Source organism: Pholcus phalangioides, unplaced genomic scaffold (genome assembly GCF_987345545.1).
Source record: "Pholcus phalangioides strain wild (caught in Gottingen) unplaced genomic scaffold, Ppha-v1.0 ptg000003l_1, whole genome shotgun sequence".
NCBI lineage: Eukaryota > Metazoa > Arthropoda > Arachnida > Araneae > Pholcidae > Pholcus > Pholcus phalangioides.
Genome location: NW_028301596.1, coordinates 43,505,719 through 43,531,477, shown reverse-complemented (window position 1 = coordinate 43,531,477; position 25,759 = coordinate 43,505,719). Strand labels below are relative to the sequence as shown.

Sequence of the window (25,759 nt, the reverse complement as noted above, 5' to 3'; positions counted from 1 at the left end):
CGGCTCCTTGTGATGTCGGCAATCTATGACAGGAAGTCGTGATGAACTGCAGATATTGTTTTGTGTGTATATTTATGCTTCGAAGTGGTTCTTTTATAAGTGAAGATATATCTAATAAATCAGCGTTTCTCAACCTTTCTGAACCCAAGGACCATTAAAATGTCTGAAACAAATTGGAGGACCACTTGTGTCCCGTATTACGGGACGTTCCTGTAATTTTGGTTGCATTGGTTTTTTTTATATATATTTGTCTCGCTTTTTCCTGTTTGCTTGAATTTGCAATATTCACTAAAGTTGTGAATACACGTCGTTGTCATTATATATAAATTATATTGCAAAAAATATAAATATGCATCTCACGTATTTGTCAAGTTCGACGTTTTTTTTCACAATTTTGATAACGATTGGTGATTGTGTCTACTTCTGGCACGGTTTTTGGCGACAATTTCCGATGTCCCGTATTTTACTCCATTTAAGAGATTCCAGATACCGTATTTTTCTCAATGAAATAAGGTGATCTATTCATTTGAATAATTTTTTTTGTGCACTATATTTTTTAACTGTGATTTGAGCAGTCGTTCACTTCAGCAATTTGCATTTGCATGCATAAAATTAGGATGATTTCAGTCCTCGAATTCTATTCGTAGAAAGTGTTCAATCGGAACGTTGATCAAGTGCTTGCGAGCACGAGATCGGGCACGAGCATCGAGCACTTTGTGTGCATCAGAGAGCACCGTGGCGCTCGCGAGCAACGGGTTGAAGATGTCTGGCATAGCGTATACAACACCATGAGCTCTCGGGCAAAGTGATGTTCTAGATCCCCTACGTCCTAGTCTAAAAATTCACTTACTTATGGTACTCTCAAAAATCCCAGTGTCTAATTTTATTTTTTCGAGGCCCCTTTGGACTTGAGGCTCTGGCCATGCTCGGGTGGACCCATGCGTTAAGATTGGGGCTTGAAAAATCTGAAAAAATTTTGGCGCCAACCAAATTTCTCAGGAGCCAAGCAAGGGTTTTCCGCTCCATTCGGAGTTAGCAGGATGGAAATTTTAATATTTTCTAGTAAATTTATGGAGTATAAAAGCAAGTGAACGTAGTGCAGTGTTATTGTGCTGTGTTGTCAATCCTGTCAGTCTCCCCCATGTGAGGGGGCCATGATTAGGGCAGAACTTTGGCAGGTGTGAAGTGTGCAGCTGCCCCGGGCCACAAAATACTAGAGTTCGTGAAATGAGACCACAATACTAGATTAAGTATGTATTTCATTATGATTAACATCGCGTAGCAAAGCCCTAGCTTAAAATTACATGAATATTATATTCAGAAATATATACAGTATATTTCTTATACATATATTATATAGTATTATTTCTGCTGAATTTTTTCTGATCTATTTTTTCTACCGCAGTGTTTAAATATTTAATAATTTTTTTCTCTCGCTTCATATAGAAGCTTAATAAAATTTCTACTAGCACAATATAAATGCTGAGTAGTTTTTCCGTGTCTATTATGAAAGCTGAGTAATTTCTTCGACCATATTATGAAAGCTGAAAAGCTGACCGTATTATGAAGCTATCTACACCTAAATACAAAGAAAAACTCATAACAGAACACATGATCGTAACAAATTGTAATCCATCAATGTTTTTTTATTACACAGCATGCAGAGTACCCCCTCCCTTAATTCAGGGTCCCAGTTAGATAATTACAGTGCTATCGTGATTCACGAATGTGACTAATGAATGATAACAGCCTAATAATCTTGATGAGTCTAATCTAGATAACTATTAGAGTACGAAAGCTTATCTATTGACTCTGATTACAGAACATTATAAAGTCTTCGACAGTGTCCGGCACTCACGGGATGGCCAAAACGCATTATCATCTAGGCCCGTAAATATTCTGTGACTTGGGACCTCGTAGGATGACTCAGACTCAGCGATAACCCCCATGATGCATGTACTATATCAATGGGCTGATTCTTTTTTACGTTTCTCATACGAGATAGATTGTAACTGTGATGGCGTAAAAGAAAATGATAGGAAAAACGGCCGACCACGTCAGAGAGTTGAGTGTATTTTAATTGTAATACACCTTTTATCAGTGGACGGTTCGTCTGGAACATCCGTGGGAAGTGGATTTTGCGTGGTTGTTTTGCGTTTTTCCTTCGGCTTTTTCGTATATGTGTATGTAAGAGTGTGTGTGTGTGGGAAGGCAATCACCTACTCCGGTTTCTAGAATGACGTCTAGAGAACACCTGTATGTTTATTCTGCTGTCACGACTTGTCCGCGTAGTGGATTTTTATTACGACGTCTAGTGTAAAGAAAAAGAACAACAGGTTGAGGTCTGGGTTCGGAATACAACCGTCAATGTATTAAAGACGCTTGTATCATCGCGGACACGCCCTGGCTGTATGCCGCGGGATTTGATTTGAATTTCAATCCATCTGTACAGATCACTATCTAGATGTGTCTATGTTAGTCACGTGATCGTTTCCGTCATGAGCAGCTCAGATTTGATGGATAGGAAAATTTGTGCTTTTATATTCTCAATGGTTATCGGTTTACTAACTTCTATAGGGAAGAGTCTTATACAAATGCAAGGCCACCGCAGGCAAAATGCCCAACGAGGTGGCTGTGAAGAAGATGCCCATAACAAATATGGATGTTGTGTATTTCAAAAACACGCCAACCCCCAAATAAAAATGAAATTATAAAAACTACATACATGATAAAATATATTATACAATGTCCATAAACAATTGGATGTTCTATACCAGTGTTTCTAAAGTATGCAATATCGCCCACAAGGGGGCGATGCAATGCTACGGGGGGCGGTAGAAGCTACGGGTGAACATCAGAAGCAAGTTCTTTATCTACCGAACCTAGGGCGACCACCGATGGATGGAGTCTTTTCCCACCCAACTCCACTGGTTGGAAATTGCTGTATGGCGATATATGACCGGAGTTGGTGTGCGGTGAAGTAGTAGTAGAAGCTACGGGTATAACATAGGATCCTATGGGTTTGCTTGAGTTGGGGGCGATGAGAGGAAAAACATTTCTGAAGAAGGGGGCGATGGAACAAAATGTGTGGGAAACGATGTTCTATACCATGGATGCTCAACTTTCAGGAGAGTGCACTTCATTGGTTTCGAAACGTGTCTCCGGATGCTTTTGAGTCATCTACAAATACGACGCCTATAACGTGAATGATGTGGAACTGCACCACGGGCAGTTTAAGTGCTCTGGGATTGTGCCGCAGGTTAATTTAAGTGATCTGTATATATGCCGTGGGGTCACTTAACTGATTTGGGAAGTGCTAAGATTTTTTTCTTGTGTCTCCGCCCCCCCCCCTACCGCCAAATTGAAAGGGTTATTATTACGTAAAAAAAGTGTACATTTTTTGGACGGAGGGCCGAATAATTTCATTTAGCGCAGTATAAAAGCTGGAAAACTTCTTTGAAGGTCGTGCAAAAACTGGATACTATTTTCCATAATAGCTAATTATTAAAGCTCAATAATTTCTTCTATATTATAGCTGAATTACTTCTTCTACAATGGTATAAAAGTTGAGGAACAGTATGAAAGCATGAAATAATTCTTCATGCAAAAGCTGAATAATTTCTTCTAGTTTAGTATAAAAAACTCAACTAATTCTTTTATAGCGCGGTGTGGAAGCTGAATAATTTTGCTAGAGCAGTATGAAAGATGAATAATTTCTCCTGGCGCTGTACGAATGCCGAATATCTTCTTCGATTGTCATGCAGAGGGCGAATAATTTTTTTCCAGCTTATCATAAAAGCTGAATCCCTTCTTTTAGCATAGAATATAAAAGTGAAACAATTTTTCCTAGAGCTGCGTAAAAAAGCTGAATGATTTTTCCCAGGGCCGTGCAATAGTTGAATAATTTCTTCTAGCGCATTGTGAAAACAATATTCTAGCGAAGTATAAGAGCTGAAATATATAGTATTTCTTCTATTTGATTGGATGTAACATGTTGATAATCTCTTCTAGAGAGTAGGAAATCTGATTCGTTCTTGCGTTTTATAAAAGCTGAATAATCCTTTCTAGTGCAGTATAAACGCTGAATATTTTTTTTCTAGTGCCGTGTGAAAACTGAAACTTCTAGGACCACAAAAACCAATAAAAACACTGATAAAATCACAGCTGAAATCACGTTCAAAATTAATGCGAAGGTCGGGGGCATGTGCACCGATGCTCAACATGGGCATTTGTATTCCGTCAATCTTTATGGAAACACGACATGTGGTGAAAAATTATTTTCAATATATATGGTACATTTTGATTACATTGTTTATAACCTACTCCACTGGGATCTTATGGGAGAGCACACACACCACTGACGCGTGGTGTAAACCGGAAACAAACGCCCACTGTGTTCATGAGTTCGCGGTTTTTTCTTGCTGAACCATTTCTTCTGAACCATTAACTTGTATAATGGGACGACAACAATACATTTTATGCCTGTTTGAGAGCTCCAAGTGTTGGCATACAGTTGAGGGAAAGAAGAGGAAAAAAAAACTCATGCTAGAGTATATAAGACATTACTGTTGGTATGATGTGAAACCATGTGTGTGGTCATTAATTTTGCATTTCGCCATTCATTCTGGCGGTGATCAACAACAACAAAAGTTATCGATGGTGATTTATCGATCCTTTGAATTTCATCAACGGGATGTTTCGTGTCGGTATGAACGAGTCATTGGAATCTCATTGAGTTTAATCGATTATCTCACGAAGATGTCTTTAATTGGTCTCTTGGCTGGGAATAACCTCATTCTGGGGCATCGCCATTTTGTCCGTGTTCGATAAGTAATATTGACTATATATAGTCCAGGGGCTGGACAAATCACAAAACAAATCTGTGCGCCGGAAAACAACTTTTAGGCGTCAAATAATATTTTTACCCTAAGAAAAAGGTCCAAAATAATGCTTCTTTTGGCTTTCTTTTTCCACAAGTCATAGTGGCCCTCTTTCGTGTTGGCAGATACACTGCTATAAATTCTATGAACCTTCTGAAGAGTGCGAGTTTGTTCATAAGAAGAATGAAGAGTTTGCTCATTGGTTTGGAAAAGTGTGGCGGGCCACTTGAGTTGTCTGGAGATGTGCCTCATGCCACTCAGGGGATTTGAAAATGAACCTCACGCCACTCAGGTAAACTGAAAATGTACCAAGAGCCACTTAAGTGATTTAAAAAAATTCCATGGGCCGCTTGAGTGAACTGTAAATGTGTTGCGTGCTTCTTCAGTGATCTGTGAGTGCGTCGTGAGTCCCCTCAAGTCATCTGGAAAAGCGTCGCAAGCCAGTTGAGTAATCTCATAATGTACCACGATCTACTTAAGTGGATCTGGCAATTTGCGAATATGCCACGGGCCACATCTACTGATTCCAAGGGCTATATTTGGCCCGCAGGTCTTGGGTTTAGCATGTATGACTCAATTTTGTACTTCACTTCTATTTGATAGTGCCTCAATGTTTCAGCCATTGCTCCTGGTGGATTCTGCAAATGACCATTAAAAACGTCGAAAATTAGATTCATGACTTCCCACACGTGGGGGAAAGTGATAAACCTCGAGTCCGAAATAATTCTCTCTTTAAATTCTCTATGCACGGGCTCGTAATCATTCCCAGCCTGGAGGCTCTGGAGGCTTCCGAGAGATCCTAGATAGGAACGTGGCTTCAGTATGCAAGGTCTCCATAAGCCCGTCTTTTCAACTTTTGCCGGGGGGAAGGGCCAAAGAACATATACTCAATGTATGTATGTACTTTGAATCCATATATATATATACATACTATTTACTAGTGTATTTTTTAACCCCCCCCCCCCCCAAAAGACGGGTCTGGTCCTCCCCATGCTCATTTACAATATCAGTCATAAGATTTTCATAAAGAAGTTTGTTTCAATGAAAATGTAGCAGAAGACGCAGGTTCGGCCGCACGTACTTGAGGGTTATAATCTGTATAATTGGTTCACTGCTTCAGCTTTGAAGGTCATGCGGGTTATTTCCATATGACTGTTGAATAACCCCCATTGAAGTAGATGAATGTCGGCCATTTTTCTTTTTCTTATGAGACCAAAACAACATTTACGCTGATTTTCAAGAACGATTCGCTGAATTTCGAAATGTAATTGTTATGGATGGTGACGATTCCTCGATGTATGATGTAATCTTTTTTTGCATTGACTTCTTTCCTTCCCAATTTCGATCGATCGATAACCGTATCCATGCCCCATAACGTGTGTAGGGTTTGACAAATCGATAGATAAAATCTGGGCACCAACCGAGAATTTTAGAATCCAAGCGTATTCCTTCTGCCAGAGTTAGTAATAACACAAGCAAGAAATTTTTAGACGCCAATATCAATTTTTCAGTTGACATCGCGACCTGGCGAATGGGATTTGCCAAGGCCTGAACTTGCGTGTATAGTTTTCGTCCATTATGGCAATTCCAGAAATAAAAAATTTGTCGTACCATTTCTTTTGTCGCCTTGATGACCTGGCACCGGGTTTCTACCAAGCCCTGGTGTTTATGCACAATATTTATGTGGAATTCGAATCAAAAACTTCCTAGTTCTCATTCTCGGAGACTGATAGCTATGCAACGCCTTTGAATCCATGCATATGTAATAGCATGTCCAGATTGACTCATTCACTGTCTGATTGATTCATCATCACCGAACCAGAACCGCTGACGAAATACGAAATTTTGGCAGTAGTTTCATTTTATAATGTAGACTCACTAAAAATGGGTTCTCTGAAATTCCCCCCGAGTGAGTTCAAATGTTACATAGAGACATTACGCTGAGCCGAAACCGCTAAAGTTGTAAATATGAAATTTGGCCAATAGTTTTATTTATGACGTAAATACGTACCAAGATGGGATTTTATTTTGAAATTCGACCCCCTAAGAGGGTCATAAGTGGTGGGGGGGGGGCGGTTCAAAGGTTATATGGATCAATAATCACTGAAGCTATAAATATGAAATTTGGTAAGTGTATTATATTTTATAAATACTCACTGAGATAGGATTTCTGAAAATTCAACCAACAAGGGGATCATGAGGCGTTCAAATGTTTTATAGGGTGCGGGGGGGGGGGGAATCATCGCAAAGTAATTTTCAAATTACCAAATCCACGCGAGCAAAGCCGTGGGTAACAACTAGTGCAGAAATAAAAATTGTATAAATTTATAGAATTGCGTGAGCGATTCTTGTCGGAGCAAGCAAAGTGCTAATAACGCGCAACTGTGCTCTTACAACAGCAGTAGTAGTAGTAGTACGTATATCGAATAGCGGAATTGATCGGTCAGTTTCCAGGTAGTAATAGTTTCCCGAGTGAGTTTCCCAGTGGCCTGTTTCCGGAGGCGTATATCAAAAGCGCTGACAATAAATCATTAGATCAGGTAGCAGTAACAGCCGAAACGAACCCTTTCTGTGCCCGTCCGCTGCCTGTTCATTTTGATTTCAAATGCTGTTGTTGTGTGTGTGTGTGTATCCTTCTCTCTCTCTCTCTCTCAGACACACACATACTCACTGCCGGTTGAAATTCACAATTCGTCGATGTACCTATATTATAAAGCTTTTGGTCTAACAGCAGCAGCAGGAAACTCTCTCAGCATTTCCACGAAAGAGAAACCGAGTGTAAGCAATACCAGCTGCGCAAAGTAACACGGAATTTCGTATAACGAGGTCTTCCGTTTCAAAACGGAAACTTTCGCGTTTAAAACTTGACCGGGGGGAGAGATTCACTCTCTCTCTATCCCTCGCCATCAACGAAACTGCTGCGAGAGTGTCCATTTCAAATCCGCTCCGAGTATATGTTACGCTTCGTTCAATGGTTATTATTTTACACCTGAATGTTTACCCTCCGGTAGCTTTTCCAAAATTGGCTGTGATGTTTGTATTGCGAAATATTATCTCTCGAGCGGTGAGATTTTGGGAATATATGTATACTTAATAATATGAGGCTAATACAGAGTGGAGTTTTACACGCGGAGCCCTTCGCGGCAATCAGACGGAAATGCTGGTATTTCAAGGGGAAACAGATATTTTCTGGATTTTATGCCGAGGTGAACCGTCTATCTCTATCGTCCCACCTGGGGGCCATTGCTGAAGTTAAGAGGGGCTACTAAAGTCAGCGCCTCACGCCATACTGCGTGAAATGAGGAAGGCAGGGTCGTGTCTTCAGTGGTGTAGATGATAGTAACGGGTGCTTGCCCGGTATGCAAGAGGGCCTGGGTTCGAGTCCCGGCTGAGACCAGATGACTTTTCTTTCCGAGTTGGCCTTGGCATAAAAATCCAGAAAATACCTATTTCTTTGATGTATTGGGCTGAGAAAAAAAGTCGTCTATCTCTATCTAATACTGGTTATATTTGGCAAACGATGGAGCCCAAAGAACTTCAGCATTTTTGAAACAGAGATATTTTTAGCTCATCACCTACGAAAAAGATTATAAATTCCTTAGAGGAATGTCCCAGTTTCTGCGGACTTGATATCACTAAAACGCGAGCTTTTCAGATTATGCCACTGCGTTACTACCACCACATTGCACAATATCAAAGATGGAAAATTTTGAACAGTCTCAAAACTTCAAACATATTTTCTGGATAAATAAGATTTGCAGGATTTCGCTCTTTGGTTTTGAATTTTTCATAGAATTTTGCATTAGGCCGAGATTGCACTATAAAAGTTTGATAAAAGATATTTTACAAAAATTTCAAAAAAAACAATCAATAAGCCCATTGCTTATATTCAAGCGAATATAACAAATAGGCTTATCGGGTTTTCGTTTTCCTTTTTCTAAACTAAAGAATTTTCCTAAAACCTTTATAGTGTAACGCCGGTCTTATATCTGGTATCGAGGATGTTTTTTATCCAGTCTCGGTTTGCATGGAAGATTTTAGTATTCGAAAATATACTTTCTTTGTTAAACATAGGACTTTCGATTCATGCAATCCGACGCATAGAAACTTACAATGAGGCTTTCTCTCTTGAATTCCCCTTAATGATATCTGTCTATATAGCGATTTAAGATATAATGATGAAAGTTCTTCCTTGTAATACATTTCAGTGAAAGTCTTTGTTCTTTTCACCGATGTTGAAGGACATGATAGACAGAGGTTCCGTCCATAAACGAGAAGAACAAGAGCTAATCGAGACAATTAACATCGCGGCCATTTATTTTAATCGGCTCCATCTACAGACAAGTATGAGAAAGTATAAGATGTGGGAACGATCCATTGTTCTTTACCCGAAGGGAAAGTATTAAGGGGGATGGATGGATGGGTAGAAGAAGACATCTTTTTTAGCAGGGACCATCAAATGATTTACTTGTTGGTGTATCTATCCTCCGTTCCTCGTGTCCATATATAATTTAGATTCCTCTTTGCTGACGAACCACCACCAGAGAAGAGTATATGGCAAAAAAAAAAAAAGACAAAGGTTTCTTTTTCCAAGGACTACTAGAAGTTGATGACTTTGTTAGGGTTCTTATTGACTGCAGCGATTCCACTATAATCATTAGGTCCCTTTGCAGTTGCTCGCGAGCGAGTCAGAGGTCCGCCTTCTTGAGGATGACAGAAAAGAGGTTTAACTCAACCACACCTAGGAGGAGTCTGTGGTTTCTTTCAGGTTTCTTTGTTTTTCTGTATACCCTATCTTCTCTCCTGTTAACCGTTTCTTCCGATGAAAGTGAAGCTTCCCGCGAGCGTGTGTGTGTTTTCTATTCAAAAGTCGAAACGGGTAAATAAATGAGTAAAGCCTAGTCTTTCTCTGGTTATTTATTTATTTATTTTTTTTCAATTATAGAACTATGGGGGGAACCGGCTCTGTCCGTACTGAATTTCGCAGAACTTGGCGCTTATCCAAACTGCGATACGTGATAACGTAAGGCTGTTCATCTTTTTGGAAAGTGCGGGCCACTTGAGGGATTAACGAACCTGTTGCGGGCCACACAAATGAAGTGAACACTCTGTTGTGGGTCACTTGCTTGGTTTGATAAACGGTCGTGGTTAGGGCTGGGTCTGGGGTGCACCCTAGGCAACGGATTGTCATGGCGACTAAAAAATTGGTATTGACGCAGAATTTTCTTCGTATAGTCACTAAGGAATGACAGGCTGTTGTAATTTATAGCAGCATATCTGCCAACTTAAAAGAGGGTCACTCTGCCCTGAAAAAGTGAAAAGAAGCATTATTCTGTACCTTTTTATTCGGGTAAAAAAATTTTTGCTCCTGAAAAATTGTTCTGGCGCCATAGATTTTTTTTAAGATTTGTCCAGCCCTGGTAACGGGCCGCAATCAAATTTTTGCATGACAATTTTTTTTACATTTTATATTGCATAGTGAAAATTTTTGGAACCAAAACCAACGTAACTTTGGGAACCTATCGACGTACATGGTGGTGGGACTTTGAACACAGGGGTTGGGAGAATAGGAAGCTCTTAGCCCCTTTTCAAGCCGACGAAAAATTAGAAATGTTTTGTTAATATCTATATGAAAAAAATGAAATATCGAGAGAAAATACCTTTTATATATTATTTGAATCAATTTCTGTTAATTAAATGCTTTTTGAAGAGTGGTAATACCAAATTTCAAGGTAAGAAAATTTTCGTACCCTCTCTAAAGATCGATCTTACATACGCCACTGGCCCTGTTCGATCACATAGTGGAAGTGTCCCACCGTTTAATCACAGCATATTGAAAAAACAAAAACCCCAAAAAGATACTACAGTCGAATCCAGTTTTAACGAATACCGTTATAACGAAAATCTCGTTTTAACGAAAAATTTCCTAATCCCCTAGATAGGTTTACGTTGGAATAATGGAAATACCTGGAATTCTTTTATAACGAAATTTCGTTACGGCGAACTGATTTCTCCGGTCTCTTCGAGTTCGCTATAACGGGACTCGACTGTAGTGTGACCAATAATTCATTTTCGCCAAATTTGAGTTCCATAGTGATATAGAGACACCCAGGCTCTCTGTCACACTAGATGAAAAAAAAAGAAGTCAAGAAGTCGGAGCTCGCGCTGATGACTCCGAGTGCCACATTCATCCAGCGGGCTATGGATTGAGCATGTATATAATAAAGCCTGACACCTCTATTCACCCTTTATCTTTAAATTTCGTTTTCAATTTCGGTATCGAAACCAACACGCGAGGTATAAGAAAATAGAATTAATCCATCTTGAAATCGCTAAGATTGAACGAAGAGAGCCATTTCGTGCGTGAGTCGCGTGCAAAGTCACGCAACTGAAAAAATATGCACCCATATTTAGAGCACCAAGGGCTTATAGCCAGCCATCAGAGCATGGTATATCTGTCCACTGTGCAAGGTTCTTTTTCCGCTAATACCTACTTACATAACCACTGGATGATACTAAAAACTCCGAAAAAAAAAAAAAATCCAGTACTTCCTCTTTGTTATTCTGGTATTAAAAATAGAATGGTATTCAGTATGTCAGCGTGACCGATGCCTATATTCCATAGCACTCTCTAGCAAACAAGACGGACTATAAGAGCTAAAAGCGAACAAACACGACCACGAGGTCGTGGCCCATTTTCTCTGGAAAATAATAATAATAATAAAAAACAAACAAACTGGGCACTAGATCATTTTGGAAGAGAAACGCGTGCTTGAACGCTTCCATGAACTGAAGAATATCATTATTATTATTATTTCGCCTAAACCTAGTATATGTATAGGCCTATATAACTTTCCATCCAGCCGCTCCCACCTTAATCTGCTTTAGTGGATCTGTGGGTCACTCTTGTGGCGGATACTCACTTGGGAAAGATTATAAGACTTATAAAAAACTGGTTCTCTTGGGATCACCATTGTTCTGTGATCACCCCGGTACAACGCCTTGAAAATTATTATTATTCAATGCTTAATCAATATATACTACTATTCTTCTAAGTTCATAAATCTTTCTTCGATGATGGATTGGATATAGTCGTTGGGTAACTAAACTGTTCATGGTTTGATTTCGTAGATTCGATGATGATTCTCGGTGATTCGAGTTAGAAAAATGCATGGAAATGATCGAAATTCCTTTTTTTCAACTGAGAGGGGACCTTCGGCCAGGGGACCCTTCTTGGGTCAAAAATATCGAGGGTTTAAACACCTTTACCGAATGACATTCAACGTACAGTAAACCCTCGATATGACGATACTTTGCGGACAAAGAAACTATATCGCCGTAGAGGGATCATCGTTGTATAGAGAGGCGGAAGTTTAATATTAGACTACAGGCGTTTCCAAACAAACCTTGAAAAAATATCGTTGTAGAGGGATTTATCGTTATATAGGGTATCGTTTTAGTGAGGTTTCCCTAATGATGCAAAAATTATAAGTTGTTTTCTTATGACCTCCCCGAAATATCTTCAAAAGATGCCTACGCACTACTCTGACCAAAAAAACTACGCGGGATTGACAAATCCCAGGAGCCAGGTGACCATGGCGACTAAACTGAAGATAATGCAAAATTTGCAAAACATATATAAACATTTCTAAAAAGTATTCTTGGCTCCTGGGAAATTTGGCTGGCGATTAATTTTTTTTTTTCGGTTTTTGAAGCCCTGCGTCACGTCAGAGTCGTGGTGAATTCTGATTCGGCGTGGCCACGCTAAGTCAGAGTAGTGTTTAGCCACCTTGAAGTCCCACCAAGTCTCGGAATTAACCAAAAAATTATTTTGGGCCAATTTCTTTAAAAACAAAAAATGAAAGAAATAGCTTGCCTTCTAAGAAACTCGACTGGCAGAATTTGTCAGGCCCCTGAGGGGGACCCGTGTTTTTGAACCAAACTGTGAATAGGCAGTTTGGTGGTATAAGACATGGCTTGATGAACGAAAAGAAAAATTTAGGCTCTAGCCAAATTTCTCTTAAGAGCCAAAATGGTTTCCTTCCCCCCCCCCATGTTGGTGAAAATGCTTACTAAATTCAGAAAATTTTATATTTTTTTCACAGTCCACTCTAATCATCACCAGGGTGTGAGAAATCGGAAAAGAAATTGGGCGTCAGGCAGATTTTTTAGAGCCAAACATTTTTTAGACGATCGGCCAAAGTAATTTTTTTTATTGACTTGATGTCCTAGATGTTGGGAAAATAGCTAAAAAAGATTTAAAGCAAAAAATTGCGCAGCCCTTAGACGCCAATTCAGTCACCACATATAGACAATTTCGAATGCAAATGCCGATTTTTTAGTCGCCGGGGATTTGTCAGGCCCTGGTCATCACGCAAAGAAAAATTGAGTTGCGAATGCCGATTTTTTTAATCATCGTGGTGATCTGGGTCTTGGGATTTCCGACCCCTGGTTGAAAGTCAGCAACGAATAAGCAATTTTTAAGCAGAAACCGGAGTCGAGGTTTAGATTGGTTGAAGTATCGTAACTAGTCTTCTTTCGCAACATGATGAATTTCCAATCAGTACACGTGCTACAGACTGGATTTACTTTAGATAAGGACCATTGATTTCGTTTTCCTCGAGACTACTCAATCATGATCATCGCCGTTATTTCCATTTATGATCCGTTTGCCAGAGGAAAGTCCATCTTTCATGTTCTCCTCTTCCGTCTATTCTTTATTTTCTTTTCAACATGAGGGCTTTGAAGATGATTACGATGATCTTCACTCACGCTTATTCCCGTTATAAGATGTTGATTGCATCCAACGTCTCCGAAAATATGAAAAAAAAAAGACGTCGACGTCTCCATTTTTTTTTCACTGAATATCCTTCAAAAAATGATGTTATCTCTCCGTCTCGACTAATTTATTGCTCCTCAAAGTCACGAGAACAATGGTCGTTATTAAATTATCATAAGAAGGGAGCATCCACAAAATAACATTGAATGTGAACGCATAATTTCGTCCGTATACTGTAGTTGTGCCCCCCACTCCCGAAGAGACACCAATTTTTATGTCCATAAAATTTTCAAAACTTGGATGAAGAAGCTCCAAAGCGGGGTCCACGAACTGAAGATAATTTCGTTCGGTAATTTACGATCCCGGGACAATTATGGCCGCTATATATCATTCAGTTTTATATGCGAGAGTATGAAGTGAAATTTATTCCAGTGGGTAGATGCGCATATTACTGTATTCAGCGCATGTAGCCCCCAAGTCGAGCTTTACGACCGTCTCTTACTGAGTCACTCACATGGTAACCGAGATTCGGATCATGTCATGGGCGGAATGATCCGCTGAAAGTGAAGGCAGATTCCGTGCTCTGATAAAAGAATGAAATAACAAGAGAAAATATAGTTTTATTTTTTTTTTTATTACCGCGTACTCTTTTGCTCTTGAATAGCATTTGCGACTGGATGACTGAGTGACGAGGAGAAAAGCTCGTGCTTTCGTATTGAATTTTTACATGTCCAGTTATAGTTGCGTGAATATAGCAAAATAAAAAGGGAAGGTGAAACACAATTTAAAGGAGGAATAGACATTTTATTTTCTTTTGTCGTAAGGATTAATGATTTTTTGTCACGCGATTCCTTGTGACAGATAAAAATTGCCTTCCGGTGGTACAATGATGACTCTGTTTCCGTTTTTATTATGTACAATAATATCGCTTTTACACGGGCCAGAAGAAGAAGAATCCTGTGCAGGTTCCACAATAAAACTAGTTGCAGATCTCAAACCACTTACCTATCACGAGAGGACGCTTTAGTCCTTTTACAACCTTCCGGTTTATTTTTTGTTTTGTACAATGTCTACCATGGTTATGTGTGACGCTGATCCGGTTGACTGTCTCAATCTAAATTAGATGAATTTATCGGGCTATTCTCCTGGGTGATTGGACAAGGTCCCCAAAGCAGAATGTTTTGCGATGTTCTGCAACGAGCCCTCAGCTGACTGAAATGTTCTGCGGTAAAAATTCGCATATACATAATAGCGTTTTTCTACACGATTCTTAAAATTCTTCCAGATTGTTCTGCAACAGCATTGGTTGTTCTGCGACGTACGTCGCACATTTCGGCACATTCTGCTTTGGGGGACAAGATATGTAACTGATCACTTTGTAATCGTTCAATTCCCATGGAAGCATATATAACCATTCGATACTTTACTCTGCTCATAATGCCTGTGGGGTTAGCCATATCCCACTAAACAGTTATTATTGTCATAATTATTAACAATTATTGACTGTCTAGTTGGCCGTGAGTTAGCTCACAAACTTCCGGTTTTAATCTCCAATCTACTTGCATCTGAATGGTTTCGGACTAATTTGTTTTTGTGTATGACGAATGATCAAAAAATATGGTAAGAAAGATAATTCTTCAAGATGTATGTGGAACTTTAAACTGTTGCTCTCCCGCATCATGAAGCTCATTAAGATGCTTGTGCTCTAGAATAGTTAATTTACACTTTGATTGAGCCAAATATGCATTTATTTGTATCAATTACCGACAGAGAATGTCAAGTCGCCGTGGCGATTACAAAAATTGATATTGACGTTTATAATTTTTTTTTTTTCGTGCATGATAACTTAATTCCAGTCTGAGTACAGCACAAAATTATGTCAACATGTCTGCTAGCATGGAAAGAAGTCCCACACAAGTAAAAAAATATACGATTCTGTACTGATTTCTTCGGTAAAAAAATGCTTGGCGCCTATGAAATTTTGCTGGTGCCTAATTTTTTTTCCAGATTTCTCAAGCCCTGACTACCAATGAGATAACGCCAGTAGTGACCCCCAAGATAAGGAAATGTAGACCGTCGTAGGTGTGGCGCTCTAGATCATAGTTTTCCAGCCTTTTATCCCATCGCACCCTTCTTCAGAAATTTTTTCTCCCATCACCCCCCAGCGCAATTTAACCCATAGGACCCTATGTTATACCCGTAGCTTCTAACCCCTGGAACATTCCATCGCCCCCAGGAGGCGTTAACGCCCACGTTGGGAATCACTGCTCTAGATCAACTGATTCACGCTCACAGTCATATACTGTATGAGAGTTGCCATATGAGTACTCTTCCTATGATGTCGCGCATAAACTACAACTTGTCAAATCAAAAAATAATTTAGGTGCCAGAAAATTTTCTTGAGAGCGAACATATATTTTTTTCGAAGAAAAACTGTCGGGGATAATGTTTTTCCTGACTTTTCCAGGATTTGGTAACCCGTTTCCTTATCGGTAAATACAATGACATAATTTTCCAAAACTTTTTGCTGCCCTCAGATTACAATCTAGGTAATCCACGTCAGAAATTTGTGGTGCAAATGCCATTTTTTTTGTCACTATAGTGGCCTGACGTTTGGAATAAACGATGCTCACAGTTGCGACTGGAAAGAGATTGAAGACTGCTGGAGTACATCAAATGAAGTCACATAATGTACTATTAGCACGATCATCCTCCTCCTCCTCCTACTCCACCTAAATGTGAAATTTTTAGTTCCCAAAATAAATATAAAAGTATTACCTAGTGGTCTAAAAAAATCGAAAGTGCTCAGGGAGTCAGAAAACCTCTGGTGTAGCTTCAATTAATACAAATTACGCCAAAGATCTCAGAGGAATAAGCCGCAATACATAAAACCTCGTTATTGCGTACAGAAAAATCATTTTCCCTATGGAAAACGTTCGTGTTGCAAAGGTGACGGTGTACACTCGTATATTCACGCCGCATCGAAAACGAATTCGAACACACCTGATGAATTATAAGGAACACATTATCTTCCCCCCCCCCCCACCTACCAACTCCATCCATAATTGTGTATTTCATTGATATGCAGCGTAAATAAACCCGTCACCGTGCGAACCCCTCGATCCGAATGATAGGCCCCAAAATCCATTAGCCTATCAGTTCAATACGTGACTGTGAAACCGGCGATCATTATCTGCCAATTAATTCGAGCTAGAAGAGACATTGAGCAGCAAAGAAATGGAGGTGGTTAGACAACTTGTTGTGTGTGTATGAAAAAAAAAAAACTTTGCCTGTTTTTTTTTTTGGGAACATGCTGTCTGCGTCCTGATGGTCTTTAACGAGGAGAAAGGAAAACTCTACAACCTATCCATGTCTTCTTCTCTTCTCCCATGGATTGAATAGTGGTCCGTTCGGAAGTGCGGTATGGACATGAATTCGAAATGAATGTCGGTGGACCACTCATCGAGCCGTGTGTGATAATGTGAGTTTCTTTTTTTTTTCCAGAAACATCAACCACCATCTCAATCCGTCTCGTAAATATTACATCTCCCTACATCGAGCCTCATCCGATTGGTTCGCTTGTGGCTCTGTGTATGTGTCAGTGCGAAGGTCAAATGAGCCTGAAACCAGCTCCTGCCGCAATAAAAAAAAAATGGTGGAGGGGGTATATTATTAATCTTAACCTTATACCTGTGATGGCTGCTGCGCCCATCATGCTGGTTTGAGACCGACCGAACGTCTTGGATTGGACCGTTCTTGTATCGGGAAGATGGTTGTGTGGTTCAACCCTCCGATTCTTTCTCTCTCTCTCGCATATTTATATCTTGGCCACCTTCTTGGAGAATAATGTTGATGATGATAGAGCCACGAGCGATGGAACTTCTCGACTTGTGTGGTTTTTCACTGAGTTCTGGAAGATTGTGATGTGTTGGTGGTCTCCGAGTAGGTCTGGCTGTATTTGGCGCGTTATCGGGTTTTCGTTGTTTACATTTAATATTAGAGGTGTTGGAATATATACTTTGGCTCTTAATGATCTATCACGTTTGATTTTAATTACAGTAAGCAGTGTTTTCCAACCGGTGTGCCGTGGAACGCTACGGTTCTCTGAGACACTTTAAGGATTCCGTAAGAAATAGTAGTAACTATCATTGGCGAATAAAATCAAGAAAATATTTCAAAACATTGCTGCAATCCCATTAAAAACACAAATGTAGTTTTTCGCAAGCAACAAATGCAAGCATTTTCGCACCCACCATTCTGTAATTTCGAATGAGTTCGAGCAGTCACGGTAAAGCGTCGTTTGATTCAATCCGCGGGCACCCGGGAATCATTTACTCTTTGTAGTTTCCACCCTGTTTCAAGAGTTCCACAGAACGTTGTTACTATTTTAAGGGCTCCTGAGAATAGAAATACCATTTTTGAGCTTCCTCAAAATTTCAATATTGTTATAAAAAATAAAATATGGTATTACAATTCTCCCCCCTCCGGGATCTGCATGAAGTTTGGAGGAGTATGCAGGATGCGTTTCTGGACAGTTATAATTAGAGTAAAATGTCGCAAACACAGCTATGATGAAGCTCAAAAACTCTTAATTCCCTGGGTGTTTGACGATGCGGTCTTACGCCGGGATTACACTATAAAGGTTTGATAAAAGTCTTTTTATAAAACTTGAAAAATCCTACCAATAAGGTTATTGGTTACATTCTAGAAAATGCTACCGGTGACCTTATTGACTGCATTTTTCAAGTTTATAAAATGACTTTTACCAAACATTTATAGTGTAATTCCGGAATTTTGAAAAACACTGATTTTTGAGTGAAAAAGGTACCTTCGTACCAGTACTCTAGAGCAGCGGTTCTCAGCCGGTGCTCCGCGGAGCCCTTCAAGCTCCGTGTGCACTTCCTAGAGTCTCCGCGGCCACTCTAGGATAATAAAATAAATCAATAAATTTTATAAACAAACAAAAAAGAGGCCTAAAGGGCTCCGCCATAGAAATTACACACTGAAAAGGGCTCCGCGAGTCAGAAAAGGTTGAGAACCGCTGCTCTAGAGGTACCCTCGATCCAATGTAAGGGTTCACTTTAAACAGCAGTTTTCAATCTTTTTGATTAGCGGAGCCCTTTTTATAGAATTTATTTCTATGCTTCTTTCCCCCAAACACCCACCCACCTAGATTTCTTTTTTTTCAATTTATTTACTAAGTTTTTAGGAATTTCTCCTTAGAATATGATATTATCTCTGATACCGCAAGGGGAAAAAACAGATAAAGAACGCTCCGTAGAAAAAAATATACTTTGAAATTTTTTTAAATTCTTCAAACATTCATGAAATTTTCGAAATTGGATGTCGTTGAATTTGATAATAATAGAAATACCGAATTCGACACGATCATGGGTTTTATAGTCATTTCGTGAAACATGACCTCAAAAGTGAAATTGAACATCTTTATGACAATTAGAATGTGAATAATTTTGAAAAAAATACTAAAGTTCGAGACCACCAATGACCAACCAGACAGACCACTCAATGTCGGTCATTCTACATGATTCATTTTGATAACCACATGTTTTTTTTTTTTTTTTTGTAATTCCTTGACATGAAATGAACCAACAATTAACGAAGATCAGAAATTCGAAGTCGGTATGTTAGTACGCAAACAAAGGACACCATGACCGTTTTACAATAGCCATGTTGAATTTTTTTGCATAAACATGATCGGTTTCCATCAATGCGCGACGAGTGTAGACAACATATCCGTTTACGCAATGTCTTTTTTATTCTCATTTTATTGTTCGTGTTGCTGGTTGCGGTGCATGTCTTCAAATTATGGGTTCTGGTTACCTCGTGTGAGGTTGCGGAAAGAAGAAGAGAACCTCTCTTCTCTTATATCCTACATTATGAAGAATAGACGCGTCAATTTTTTTGGCAAAGGTGGTGGCTCATACCTGCCATCACTGCGCACACCACCACGAACCTAGAATCGAAGGGCAACTTGTCTGACCCCGGAGAGGAAGACCACAGGCCTCACCAGCGCTCTCCTGGGTGGCCACTTGGTGAAGTGGGGGTCCACTTCTTTTTATGAACTCAAGTCGGTTGTGGGGCCCCCGACTAGTTTTTATTTGGAAGTGAGGGCAATTTTTTTTTTTTTTTGTGTGTGTGTGAAGATCTTCTTATATAGAGATATATTTTTTCATATAAGAAAGGCCTTTCTTTCAGATGTCATCGCAGGCGCTTTTCATGACAGTACTACTATTGTTCTTCGTGAAAGATTTTTCTAGTATCAATTTTTTTTTGGCCTCCCTCCCTTGACAATATAGTGCAACGTCTAGTCACACCTTCTGATATAAGAAGAGTAAGACATCGAAATTATGGCCTCCTATGTATGGACTGGTCTTTCTTTTTTCCACCGGCTTAGATGGCCCATAGAGAAAGAGATTTTCTCTTGTCCTTCATTTCTATAGATCTCCTGCTGAGGATTTCAGACACATATTTCTATGGAGGTTTTTATGCTGCTTTCACCAGGCCTGGTGGACTCGTCACTTTTTTTGATGTTCGTACGTATATAATTGCCTCTCACAGCCTGTAATAATAAAAAAAAATTGGCATGGTTTTCGTATGGTGGAAATTGCCGTAACACTCTTCAAAAAATGCCGCTTTAAATGACAATTCTGGACATTCAGATTTGTGGGTAGACCTACATTTTTCTTTTTTATGTGGTTCTATTTTATTCATTCTTTGAATGTTTCAGGATATAAGGGTTGTGAGAGCAACTTCCCTACCCCAGATTGAGAGCTATTACTTTACATGGTGCATACGCAAATTTTTAAAGTGTATGTTCCTCGGAATACATAATTCTGGAACGGGAAATATAGGGGCAAGCTGAAAGAGTCCGGAAGAACCTAAAATGCTTTTGTTGAAACGTCCTGGTGGAATGTCACCACGACCGATCTAAGACTTGCCAAATGGGTACCGTATATCTCGCGATTCTTTCCTCGAAAAGTTCAGGAGTTGATCGTTCGTTAGTCTGAAATGTCTTCAGATTTCTTCTGTGTAAATCCTCGATGTCAGGTCACCATTGTGACTAAAAAATTGGTGCTTGAAGATTTTCAGTTAACCTTGGAAATAGATTGCTTAGTTTCAGTAAAGTAAAAAAAGACTATTTTTGACGAAAGTTTAACGAATCCTAGGTGATATTTCATCATGGCGACTAAAAAATAGGCACCTAATTTTGTTGTGTATTTTAGCAGAGTTTGGAAGTAAGGGAAAAGAAATACTTGGCTCCCATTAAATTCGACTCTCTGCCACCTAATTCTTTTTTCCCATTTATTAAGCATTGCTTTTGACGAAGATTAGGTTCAGGCATAAATTTCTGAATTTTTTTTTTTCATACCCAATTCTTGTTTCGTAATTTGTCAAGCCCTGGAGTATATAAATGATCATACCAAGCAGCCAGTGCCAACCCTCTAACGTCGCCAAACCATATTTTCATTTGGTTAACCCTTTCTTCTATTTGGCTGCGTTTTTTTGTCTTGTTAGCGCAATTGATACAATAATGGTAGCCATTTGGCTATCAATTACACTGCTCAATAAAAAGAAATTGATTTATCAAGGAAATTTTAATGGTTTTGGGGCTGTTGATCTAAAAACTAGTGTGATTTTTGCCGAATTGCTCTAGTTTTTTAGATAATGGATCTCCTCAACAATGTGATTTGTATTCTGCTTATGTATTACAATTGAAATTTTATTTTCACTTTATCTCGAAAACGAGAGCCAATCTGACAAAACCAATGCCAGATTCAGAATCTGCTCTCCAAAATGACTCTAAAGATCATTGAAATATATTTGCCTATGATTTACTGTATTTATTTATAACGTATAGTTTCAATGTGATTCGTATGCTGCTTATAGTATTACGATTGAGATATAATTTTCACTTTTTCCCCAAAAACTAGATCCAATCTGACAAAATCAATGCCGGATTCGGAATCAGCGCGTCCTCGAATCACCGTCATATCACTGAAATATCACTGAGAACAAAATCAGTGTTAAGAAGTGTTACTGATAAGGAGATGCTTAGTTTATTGACACATTTCTTTTTTGGAATTACTTTCATAAGTGTCTAAAACTTGGAATTATACAACAATCGACAATTTCGATATTCACCAAAAATGACTTTCGCGATTCTATTTCATTTCCCAATTAGGACTCTTAATTCATCCTCACGTGTATGTAATGATCACGACGCAACAAAAAAAAAAAAATCTTAAATCAAGTTAGGGGCCGTTCAAGTATTACGTCATCATCGATGGGGGGGGGGGTGAGGGTTTCCAATTTGTTTGCTTTTGATGACAAGGTCGGTGGGGGGGGGGGGGGTTCGAAAAATGCTTACCTCATCAACCACCGTTTAGGAAAATGTTAAATATTTTTAATGGCATCTTACTCGGTGCGCCAAAAACTAGAAAAACCTTTCGATAGTTTGTGGGCACTTGAAGTAACATTCTCCCCCATTATGCCGCGGATCACTTGAATAATCTGAGAATGTGCCGCGGGTAGCTTGAGGGATGTATCACCACACTGGGGGGCCACTTAAGTGCTCTAAAACTACGTCACATGTCACTCAAATGATCTCTGAATGTGTCATGGATCGCTTAAGTGTTCTGGAACTGTGTCCCGGGTTATTTAAGTGATCTGAAAATGTTCCACGGGCCGCTTAAATGCTCTGGAATTGTGCTGCGGACCGCTTAAATGCTCTGGAATTGTGCTACGGGCCGCTTAAATGCTCTGGAATTGTGCTACGGGCCGCTTAAATGCTCTGGAATTGTGCTACGGGCCGCTTAAATGCTCTGGAATTGTACCGCGGGACACTTAAGCGATCTATAAATGTGCCACTTAGTTCATTTTTACAAAATTAGGTTTGAGGAGGGCAGGCCGCATCATACAACCCCCAGGGCCACATTTGGTTCGCATATTTGATCACGACACAACAAAAAAAAAAAATCTTAAATCAAGTTAATGGTGATTAATTAACTCGATAAAACCGAAATCAATAATCACTTCATATAACATCCAAAAAAAAAGACACAGTGGTATTTATAACTATCAACTATTTAATATAAAATGTAAGAAATGGGAAAAGAGAAAGAGCAGTGAGAAATCTCTTTCCTTAAAGAATAATGGCGAGAATTTCCATAAAGAAATCTTTTCCGACAGTAATTTATTTTGAACTTCCCTGTGGATAAAAAAAAGGGGAAAAATAAATAAAATCCGATTTTTTTTTCCCCCCCGTGGAAGAGGAAAATACACTTCCCGACGCGTTTTTATGAAATGAAAATTGATGCACGAATGTTGGGGAAAAAAATGTTACATGGATTCATCGGCAAACAATTTCCGGGTTAAATTCGATTTTACGCCGGAAAAATTCCGGTGAAAAAAAATTCAATTTTTTTTTTGTTTCTTATAATACACGTGTGTGGAAATGCATATATTTTTTTCCTTTTTGTTTTTTTCATCTCGTGTTTCGTAGTGTGTCAAAAATGTTTCAAGCACCGTATACGAGATGGAATGAAAAAAATACAAATGAAACGAAATTTCGTTATAAAGAAATTTAAGGTTTTTGCATTGTTCCTATGCAAACTTATCTGGGGATTAGAAAAGTGTTCGTTAAAACGAGATTTTCGCTATAATGGTATTCGTTAAAACGGGACTGATAGCACATAGAGTTCTGTATAATTTTCGCTTCAGAGTATTATAATCATGGTGAAGTTAATGAGATTAGGTACAGTCGCTAATCTGGAACGTAATAGACTAGGGTGTGCCTTTTAAATCGAGGGCGCTCAACCTTTAAAAAGAGGACCACTGAAATGATCTGTAAGCGTGCTGCGAATCGCTTGGGTTATCTGTAAACGTGCTGTGGATCACTGGAGTGGCCTGGAACTGTGCCGCAGGTCACTCAAGTCCCCAATGGAAAATGTGCGACTGTGCGACGTACGTAGCAGAACAACCAGTGCTGTTGCAGAACAATCTGGAAGAATAGTGTAGAAAAACGCTATGCGAATTTTTACCGCAGAACATTTTCAGTCAGCTGAGGGCTCGTTGCAGAACGTCGCAAAACATTCTGCTTTGGGGACTCAAGTGATCTGTGAATATGCCGGAGTTCAATTAAGTGATTTGTTATCTGACCCCCTGTGCCGGAACTCGCTTAAGAAATCTTGAAAGTTGCTCTGCTGATCACTTAAGTTATCTGTAAGAGTGACGTGAATCGCTTGCGTTATATGTAAATGTGATGCGGACCACTTGAATGACCTGGAACTGTGTGCCGGGGGTCACTCAAGTAATCTGTGAATGTGCCGAGAGGTACCTGGAAATGTTCCGCGGGGCATGTATACATGAAACTTTGCGCACATACATGTTTTAACCTCCTATGCACGAAGAAAACCCGCCTAAAAACGCTATATTACTGGACGGGCCGGACTAGCGCAGGATTATCAACATTCTACTTTATTTAGATTGCCAACTTGCAATACGGGGTGCACTAAATGTCACTAAACCGTCTAAAAAATCGTGCAAATAGAATAATTGTCGTCGTAGTTGTGGTTTGCAGTAAAATTTATTTCATGAAATTTATATAGTTTTTTGTAGCTAGTTCCCTATTTCCTTTACCATCTCCCGGACGCCCAAAAAATTCCTATATATATACACAGTATGTCGAGAATTTTCATCGTAATCGCCAAAAAACTTTAAGCAAAAACACTCTCAAAGAATTTGTTTATGCGAAAATTCTGTTACTTTTAGGCTGACCATATTTCATCCAGAAAAACACAGAAAATTGCCAGTTGTCACTAAAAGAGCGTGTTTTAAACCAACTTTCCATTTTAATAGGCCTTTCCCGTTTTTGCACCCAATGCCGATTTTCGTTGGTTTAATTTTGATTTGTAGTATGATAGAGAAGTGATTTTACTTATTTTTAGGCGATAATTGGCGATGGTTAGTACGATGTCTTGTTTTTTCGAAGTGATATAATCTTAATTCATTTATTTATCCCATGAATTACAATTGGTCGATTTAGCGAATCTTTTCGCCAATTTGGCGCTAGTATGCGTCTGAATTTTGATCACCATCAGAACATTCAATTACTATTTTATTTCAGGTTGTAAATTTTACCTTTATATTTATGAAAAAGTTTCTACTTTTGTGTGTTCAAAAATACAATTTTGTATTTGTCTCTGTAAGGTATTAGTTAAAAAATATCCCCAATTTTTATGTTTTATGGTTGGCACAGGCATGGCCAGAATTAGAAGGGGCCAGGTGGGAAGAAAGGACACCGTGTTACACAATTATCAAATTTTGAAGTTCTGAGGGGCGGCAGAATCATATATGATAGAGGGCAAAAATCCTAGTTATAGCCTTGGACACAGGTGTAATATTTATTTGTTCATTTATTCTATTTTTTTTTTTTGCATCAAAGAGAAACAATTATTCAAAATTGCCTATACTTCTAAAAAAGACATAAGTATGCAAATTAAATCAAATTTAGAATCAGCTGTTCATTCACAAAATTCTTATTGTGGTGTAATTTTAAGGGGCTTTATTGAAAGTCTGTGGGAAAAACAGTCGAATCCCGTTATAACGAACTCCAGGAGACCGGAGAAATCACTTCGTTATAGCGAAATTTTGTTATAAAGGAATTCCAAGTATTTACATTGTTCTTATGTAAACTTATCTGGGAGATTAGAAAAGTGTTCGTTAAAACGAGATTTTCGCTATAACGGTATTCGTTAAAAACGGGATTCGACTGTATTATTGAACTATTTCTGAACTAAAAGTCATGACATGAAATTTCGATGGAAATCGCAACTCCTAATCATATCGCTAGGAAAATTCCAACCGAAATCATCCACCGGAATTCAGCTTGAGACACTCTTGTTTACCAGCGTTTATGTCTTAGCGAGTGCTTACTACTACATCATATGTCTGGTATCGGTCTGACTAGCCGCATGAACCAAAGAAGACCCTTACTTTGATTTTTCTTTCATGGAAAGTCAGACAGATGTTTGATAACGAAAGTGCCACGAACTGACAGTGATGAAAAATTTACGGGTCA

At 39.0% G+C, this 25,759-nt stretch overlaps 1 protein-coding gene across 8 annotated transcripts in view; it reads left to right on the top strand.

Moving 5' to 3' along the window:
* LOC149088641 (semaphorin-1A-like) overlaps positions 1–25,759 on the top strand; it is a 312,700-nt gene that overhangs the window by 125,024 nt on the left and 161,917 nt on the right. The window lies entirely within an intron of this gene.